At 33.3% G+C, this 10,000-nt stretch overlaps 1 long non-coding RNA gene across 1 annotated transcript in view; it reads right to left on the reverse strand.

Moving 5' to 3' along the window:
* Positions 1–10,000, reverse strand: part of LOC136854118 (uncharacterized) — a 409,448-nt gene that overhangs the window by 338,091 nt on the left and 61,357 nt on the right. The window lies entirely within an intron of this gene.

The raw sequence follows: 10,000 nt of genomic DNA on the forward strand, positions 1-10,000 counted from the left end.
TTGTATGGACAGCTACTTTTGAAACCAGTTCTGTCCCACTCCAGTTTATCGTATGGCCTTTATCCCTGATATGTAGTAAAATCCCCGAACTCTCTAAAGCATACTGTACTGATCTTTTGTGCTCTATTAATCTTTGCGAGTGGGATCTATCCCGTCTCCCCCACGTAAATCTCATTACAATTGCTGCACGGAATCCTGTAAACTCTGGCTTCTTCCCCTTTTTTATTTATGTATACGTTAATGAGCGAACTCCCAATGGATCTGGGATAATAGAAAATAAAAGGATTGTTAGACCTGAGTTGTCCTGTGGCTTTTTGGATGTTTTCATCGTACGGAAGCTTTATGTTGTTGTTAAAATCTTTTTGTCTGTTGTGAGTGGGACCTCTGTAGTATATTTTATTCGCTTTTTTAATAGCCTTCTCGATAATGTGTGGTGGATAGAGCAGTTGCGTTAGGTGTTGGTGGATCGTGTTGAATTCTTTATCTAGGTACCCAACTGAACATATTCTAAGCCTCCTGAGGAATAAGCTGCACCCTACCATTATCTTTATGGAAACATCGTGGTAGCTTAAGAAATTAATAAAGGAAACAGCGAAAGTGGTTTTCCTGTATACTGTGAAAGCATATCTGTTCTGTTCTCTTATGATCGGTACACCTAGGAACGGCAATTTTCTGTCCTTTTCCCATTCTGTTTTGAATTTGATGGTCGCAACTAGCGAATTTAGTCTATCTAAAAAGCCACAGAACAACTCAGATCTAACAATCCTTTTATTTTCCATTATCCCAAATCCATCAGGAGCTCGCTCATCAACGTATACCTAAATAAAAAAGATTAAGAAGCCAGATTTTACAAGATTCCGTGCAGCAATTGTAACGAGATTTACGTGGGGGAGACAGGTAGATAACTCTTGCAAAGATTAACAGAGCACAATAGATCAGTACGGTATGCTTTGGAGAGTTCGGGGATTTTCCTACATATCGGCCATTCGATAAACTGGAGCTGGTTTTCAAAAGTAGCTGTCCGTACAAAAAGAAAGATGCAGGAATCTGCTATCATCAATCTAACCAACAATATGAACTTGTTAGGAAGACATTGGAAAACGGATGACATCGACGGGTTAATCCTCAGGCCTCTTCTCAAGCAAGTGCTCCAGGATATATGACCACCAGACGCAGGGCCAGACAGGAGTTAATGAGGCCAAAAACCACTAGGGAATTATTTATTTTCCCTCCTCCTTCGCAAACGGTCACCTGCCTACCATCGGAGGCTTAATGCCACACCTACATATGCTTTGTATATATGCTCTTGTAACATTTCATCTGTCCGTATTTTACCAGTGAACAGGGACACAGAAGGAAGTGCTCGAAATATATGGTTGCAACGTTCAAATAGTGTTTTATGGGCCTTTTATCTTCACACACACGCACGTATAGTGTATATTGTATATATACAGTATATATATATATATATATATATATGTGTGTGTGTGTGTATATACTGTACATATATATATACATTTATATATACAGTATATATATATATATATATATATATATATATATATATATATATATATATATATATATATATATATATATATATATATTAAACAATCATTTCAGAAAAATTCATTAACCGGATCTTTGACCCAAACATCTGGATAATGATTCAGTGATTCAAAATCACGAACAATACTCAGAGTTGATCATCAGTCTAGGAGGCACTGAATATCGTTCGAAAACGAACGTAATCAGTATTCCAATCACCGACCTTCAGACTCTCCTGTACACACAGGTCCAACGCTTTTCAATGCCAGCCTAAGAAAAAAACACGAACATCGAATGAACACATCTCATGCAACGCGCTCGATTGCCTGACTCGCATAATTGCAATTGATGGCGCTTCTGAAATGGTGAGCACCTTTCCGGGATTTTGGACAATTAAATAACTTCCAAAAGGAAGCCCAAACTGATGCATGGAAAATCTAATTTCACTTTGAAAAGGAATAATATGCCTTCAATACTTACTTACCCCATACACACAAAATGTACGAAATATGGACTGACAGATAAACGCACAAATGGTCAAATAACACACTATATATAAATATATATGTATATATTTGTGTGTGCGTGTTTACGTGCATGCCACTTTGTCTGTATGATTATCTGCATATTTGTATTTATGTAGGTACCTACAGTACAAGCATGTATGAATCACAACAAATTAAAGACATAGGTTTGGTAAAATCTAAATAAAATATATTTTGAAGGTCACTGAGATACACGATGAGGTACTCAACTCTGACGAAAATTTGAACAAACGTAATGTAAATAAACGTAAATATAAATAAACGGCAGATACATATAGGGATTACTGAATTATTTATAATTTGTTAATATGGATCTATGACATCAGTGATTAACAATTACTGTTGCCAAAAGATAAGCACTAGCTGATTACTTAAGCAAAAGGCAATAGTCACTTTGATAACGGAACTGACGATTATTTCCGAAAAATACTCTCTCTCTCTCTCTCTCTCTCTCTCTCTCTTTTCTTTCTCTCTCTCTCTCTCTCTCTCTCTCTCTCTCTCTCTCTCTCTCTCTCTCTCTCTGTGTGTGTGTTATTCAACCTAACATAAACATATAACTTTCATCAATTATGGGGACTCGAAAATTCACTGGAAATCACGAAGCAAGATAACGTGAATAAACAAAACGCTAGGGGTGGGGGGAAGGGTGTGGAGAGACGGGGGAGTGTAGAAGCCGGCTATCTGAAGGAAAGGTTTTTAGGGAAGAGTAACTTCAAATTAATTTCTTGCCACAAACCGCTACTAGGAACTCTCCCCTACTATGATTTTATTACCGGAGAAGGACAAATATTTGTTTTGGGTTAATGTTCCCTCGCCACTAATGGTTTTAATTTTTATAGAGTGCTGAAATCCCATTATATTCCCCTTTTCATTGTTGTCCTTTCACCTACATTCAACAAACAGTATCTACTTTCCTTTGTTTTTCCCAGTTCTTTCTATATTTCTAACCCTTTCTTTCCTTCTTCAGCAGTTCCTTTTATTCCCATGGTACTTAAAACTTCCAGCGTGCAGCTGCTTTTGTACTTACAACTTTTAACTTTCAACACCTTTTACTTCTATTTAGAATGTCTAAATAAAAAGAAAGGCATGACATTATTGGGATACAAACAAAACATGGTAAAAGGATTCACTACAAACCTACTTTTAAAGGTTCAAGAAATAATATGGTACAAAACAGTAATTTCCTAGCTTTTAGCATTCTGCATACTCTCAAGTCGTATAATCTTAACTTATTTGTTACAGGATCGTTTGTATATAATATATATATATATATATATATATATATATATATATATATATATATATATATATATATATATATATATATATACATATAAATATGAGCACGTCTGACTAATATTTACTAGAATTCTTAATACAAATGTCACGATATTTTCATTGTTGAAATCATGCAATTTACTTAGAATCAGAACTTTGACTTTACGGGAAAATAACATTGGGGTCAAGTGATCAAGTTTGCACGGAAAAAAGCCATTAAGTCTTACTATTATTGATAACAAAAACGCACACAATATTATAAGTTACCACTTGTTGAATACGGAAGATTTGATGAAACAGAATCATTAAGTGGTGTTGAAGAAACAAGCTGTAAATAATGCTGAAACATAACGGTATCTTGCAGGATTTTCTCAGGTCACAACCAAACACAGCCCAACGTTTAAAAATTATTTTTCTAAAAGGAAAAATTACGAACTTAAAAATGATTTAAGTGCCCAGGAGTCTATTTCTAGTGAACTATGATTTTATTTTCTTTTTTTAATCATTTCCAACATTTGTGTTCAGCACAGGAAATGAAGATAAGATAGAAATGCAGTATGAGAGTGCTAACAACATAAATTTCAAGATAATTAATAAAATACAATATATAATATCGGGCAAAATGTCCGTGATCAATTATCCTCGATCCAGTCATAGAATAATGAAGAAATTGTTCTATTAATTAACCCGACGTGGCAGCAGGTTCACTCCGAGAAGGAATTATTGTGCGTGTGTGTGTATGTATGTATATATATATATATATATATATATATATATATATATATATATATATATATATATATATATATATACATATACATGTATGTATATATACAGTATATATACATATATATGTACAGTATATATATACATATATGTTATGTGAGTATGTATGTATGTATGTATGTGTGTGTATGTGAATAAACTATACAATGCTTTGAGGCTTAGCAGTAATTAAAGCGCTTGAAAAGAAAACTGGTCTAATAGCTTGCATTAACGAAGAAAAAGATCCTAAAACGAATGGCGGAAGTTTTATTGTGGCACTTAGCAATTTGAAATTCTGTCACGATCTCAATTCTTCTTTCGCAGTCAAATTTAATGAAGAGAAGTAGAGAGGGAAAGGAGTGAAGAGAGGAAAGAAGAATTCTGATTAGATCTCTCTCTCTCTCTCTCTCTCTAAGATAAGATAAGGCTATTCAAGAATGTCATTGAAAGACGGACGACATTGAAGATTATACCTGAATTCATAAGGCTTAATCTACTTATTCATCCGTCTAGGTCCCTCCGTCACTGCAGGATCTCCGAATATTTTATAAAATTACAGATGGGGTATTCCTTTAAAGAATGTCATTGAAAGACATAAACTGAAAAATGAAGATTATGAAGGAAAAGAAAATCAACAATACGAATGTTGCGATGCAGTGTTTCTAAAAATAATCTAGCTTATTAAAACGAAACATCTGTCTAATAAAAGAAAAGACGCTCCAGTCACTGCAACGGATCTTTCAGAAAAGATAACCTTTATATAAAATTACAGATGAAGGGTTTTCCGGTCTCCTTTAAAGAAAAAAAATGATCTGGGACTCTCTCCTTTAAAGAAAAAAAATTATCTACCAAGAAATAAATTATCAGCAACATAAACTGAAAAATGACACGTCTCCGTTTCTATATACTGAAGGAAAAAGAAAATCAACAATACGAATGTTGCGATGCAGTGTTTCGAAGGTAAAAATATTTTAGTGCTAGCCAACAAAAACAATTCATGATAAAACGAAACATGCTGAAATAAAAGAAAAGACGCGACACAGTCTAATATAGAGGCGAAACTAGATCGTTTAACGAACGATATACTTGTTTCAGTCAAAATACTTCCAGGATAATCATTCCAAAGTTTCATAATAAAGGCTGAAATTAATAAGCACTAGTTCTTGGGAGGCAGACACTTGAGGTGACTGTGCAAGTTCGCTATTGAAATAAAATTCCTTGAAGGTCCTCAAACGGAGTATCTTCCGACAATGGTTCAGATCATAATTATCAATATCACTATCAATATTTATCAAAACTTCATAATCAGATGAGTCCCTAAAATTAGGAAACTAAGCCTAAGGGATGTAAAATTCTTACAAATTTCTCACTAATAATGAGTTTTCCCCTATTATTATTATTATTATTATTATTATTATTATTATTATTATTATTATTATTATTATTATTATTATTATTACAAGCCAAGTCTGATCCTAGTTGAAAACGCATAATGCTACAATCCCAAGTGCCCAAGGTACAAGTATACCAGTAAGCACAATGAAGTTTAGAAGTAAACGAAGAAACTATAAAAGAGAAATAATAAATATAAACAAATGAAATAAATAACAAAGTTATAAGTCAGAAAAATAGCAAATAAACTCTAAAATGAGACTTACGTCACCCATACTTAACAAGGAGATTACCACTCCAAGCAATCTTGTCTAAGGATGGACGAGAATAGAATATTCAGAAAACCATAATCAATATTTTATCATTACTGTTATCGTCCAATGACTGTTATCGTAACACATTATTGAAACCCTCATAAACTACATATAATCCTTTTTAATGATGAGGTTCAATCTCAGTCCAACGGTATGTAAGCATATGCAATCAAATGGAAGCAATGAGAGAGAGAGAGAGAGAGAGAGAGAGAGAGAGAGAGAGAGAGAGAGAGAGAGAGAGAGAGAGAGAGAATATTCTATTTGTACTGAAATGGTACACGGGGAACATAAAGGCGCTTAATAAACGAGAGAAGAAAATATAAAACCGAGGAGAATGAACTATAACAGAGAAATAAGAAATAAAAACATAATAAATGAATAACAAAATGTGACAAGTCTGACAAATAACAAACCTTAAAGTGAGGCTCATATCACCCCTACTGAAAGGGGAGACCACCTCTTAAAGGAATCTTGTTTAAGGATGAACGCGAGAAGCTTCCAACTTCCAAACAGATAGGATTTCAATAAAGGCAGATCGTATGACCTGAAGCTTGTAGCACTAATGGACTATCTTATTTAACAAAAAGAGCCATTACTTGCCGATTTGTTTTCTTTTTGTGGAAAAATCTTACAAGTGAAAATAAAACGGAGTACTGTCAAAACTGTCAGTCATCAAAGGTCCTTGACGTATCTTAGCTTTATCCGTAGGGTTAGCCAAGAGTTTTTCATCTTAGTTTAGTCTATCTGAGATGAGGTTTAATCATTTTCCGTAATTTTTCATTAAAACATTCTCCTTTTTTCACATTTTATTGTTGTTATAATAAGGATTCATTTCCCTGATAATAAAACATAAAAAAACTCAACATTTTTTATGACGATTACTGCAACTTTACCTCTTCCAATTTATTAAAAACACGCGCCTAATTTGATTAGTAAGTATATACAGCAGTCAGGGATCTCCAGTTCTAGTCCAGAGCAAAGGCGCAATCGAGAATAAATGATTCAGAATATCATAAGCAATACTTTATCATTACGAGTATCGCCCAATAACTGCAATAGTGACACATTATCGAAACCCCTCATTACCTACTTTAAATCTTTTTAACGATTAGATGCATTTTCAGTTCACAAATATATACACATCTGAAATAAAATGGCAGCACTGAGAGAGAGAGAGAGAGAGAGAGAGAGAGAGAGAGAGAGAGAGAGAGAGAGAGAGAGAGAGAGAGATAATATTCTATTTGTACTGGAATGGTATATTCATTACCCCGAGAACATGAAGGCGGCTGATAGGCGAGATAAGATAATGCTGCAGCTGTTAACTATCCCTCCTATTACACTCTGGACTTTTGCAAGACAGTTATAGAGGCTTTATGGGGCGCTGTATTCAAGAAAAGTCCTTAATTAACCGAAAATGAATTCTATTTAGTCTTAGCTATCGAAAACAATACAGTCTCTCCAATACAAGTTTGAAGTAAACTGGATAATCAAAATGCCAGCAATTTTAAGATTCGGTTACAGTTTCATTAAACAAAACTTGAGAACTCCAGAAGGAAGAATCGGCTCAGAAGCAGACAGCAATTGTTTCCTAGGGACTAAATTAGATCAAGATACAGGATGCTTATTCCAGTAAGCTTTCAAGAAGGATGGTAACAGGAGTGAAAAAGCAATTTCTCAGTAGCTGGAAGGTAAACAACAAATGTGGAAGATATAACAGAAATCAATATTCAAACTCAAATTCGATTTCCTTTAACAAGGATTTATTCCACCTCGAGGAGAATTCTTCATCCGACGTCATTATTTTAGCATGAGAGACCGACAGCCATTATTTTAAAACGACGAACTGTGAAAAACAATTCATTCTTTACTCTATAGTCATTCTTCTTTTGAATTTTACGATTCTCTCTCTCTCTCTCTCTCATTTTTTTTGTTTATCTTTGAAAGTACGAAGTTATGAATTGATCTTTACTAAATCAATATTTATCCAAATGTCACAAGGCTACTACTCAAGAGAGAGGGAAATTATTTTTATCTGCGAGAAAACATTCAGTACGAATGAAAGAAAAATTGAACTTATTACCAAACTGGTGATAAAAAAGTTGGGATTTTATTTATTTTTGTCTCATTTTTCTGCCCTCTTTATTTGTTTGCAAGAAAAAGAATGATATTGTTCTTTTTGCTCATTTATTGATTTACCATGTCTTTTCCAAAAGAAAGTAAGCGACTGCTTTCCTTAAGCAGGTATCCATACACATAATGAATGTGACTTATTCTACATTAAACCGATATTTTTTCCAAAATTTTGATAGGGTTGCTAGTAACAAAAAAGATTATCTTTGGGAAATATTCAATGTGAAGAACGTGGAAAATTAAGCGTATTACTAGAAAGATGTTGTGGGAAAATGTGGCGTTTTCTTTGTGCTACAGATTCATTTTTCTCAACTTTTTTACAAGATAAATTGCTTTAATTTGCTTATTCATTTACGTACTACATTTTTTGCAAAGTATATAAACGATTTGTTTCCTTTACCAGGTGTCCATAGTGATGATTATAAGAAAGTGTTATTTTTCATGCAAGATGAAATATTATATTATGGAAAAATATGGTACAGTTACTATCGATATTTTGGTGAGTAATTTACTCATTTTGTCTTATTTGCGTTAGTTTTGATTGCTGTTTTTGTTTTCTTGAATAATCATGGTGCCATTTGGTTCATTTCAGGTCCCCACAGCTAGTCGCCTAACTCAATGAGGAGACCCTACAACCGGTTTTATCAAACATGAAGGTTTACCGTAGCTTTCTATGTCTTGCGTTATGCTCTTTTGCTTATGTGTACACTACTAGCACATACTTGTCTTCTGTTTTCTTATGTGTTTCTGGTGGTTATTTATCGGTATATTTGACAGGTATGTAATTATTGACGTGCTGCTTGTTATTAATACCATATCATTTTCCATTTTACCTCGCCTTAATTGCCTAATTTCCGTATACCGAAAATAGGGAACTTATTATTTCCAAATTGGCCAATTAGGGTGGTTCTTTTTCTGATTTTGTACATAAGCCGATCAACAGAAGTCTTTCCAGACTTTCTAAAGCTAATTGGCGTTTCTCAAAAATCTGTCAAATTTCATAATTGTTCGAACTAATGCCTTACATATGTATCAAATTGTATAAAGATTGAAACCATCGAGTTTATGAATGGGCCAATCATCAACATTTATTTAAAAACTTCCCGCTCCTATTACGGTCATAACTGAAAAAGAAAATATCCAGATGATCCAGGATGCCTTTTTCCAAAAGTTGCAAACCGCTCTACATATGCAACTTATCACAATAAAGTAAAACAATATAATTTAATATATTGATTGCCCGACTCAAAACTGTGAAGTCCGAGCCGAGTAAGTGAAATAGGGAGAACTGGGTCCGTAGACTTAATTTCACAGCATGCATGAGCATTCAAAGATATTAACCAAATATCGTTACCTCGGAAATAACTTACACCCAAAAGGTATTGTAATTGATAAATGCTTCGTCACCAGTTGGATTAGAAACGCTGCCTAGTTTAGAATCAATGATAGACAGTAATTTTGATCATATATATATCCGCTGATAATAATTACGGGTAATCATTTTCGATGATGATTAATCTGCGTCATAATTTGCATATCTTCAAGGTAGTTTCAAGCGCTATTCCCGTCCGTCTTTTCATTTCGTGCCTATTTCAAGTAAATTTTCCGTTTCTTTGTTTATATACATACATACATACATACATACATACATACATACATACATACATACATACATATATATATATATATATATATATATATATATATATATATATATATATATATATATATATATATATATATATATATATATATATATATATATATATATATATATATATATATATATATATATATATACGTTCATATGGTTTAACTTGTGTGTGATCCACTGCATAGTCATCTATGATTCTCAACTATATTGTATTACTACAAAACTGATTACCTATAAAATGACAGGCATACGCTTGACAGAGCGAGGACATTTACAAAAATACTGAAAAATTTTCATTCTTTTCCGTACATTTTGTTCAATACACAAATTCTACAAATTTACTTCCACTCTTCTCCCTTTATCCATCTGGTAGA

This window comes from Macrobrachium rosenbergii, chromosome 28, assembly GCF_040412425.1.
Source record: "Macrobrachium rosenbergii isolate ZJJX-2024 chromosome 28, ASM4041242v1, whole genome shotgun sequence".
NCBI lineage: Eukaryota > Metazoa > Arthropoda > Malacostraca > Decapoda > Palaemonidae > Macrobrachium > Macrobrachium rosenbergii.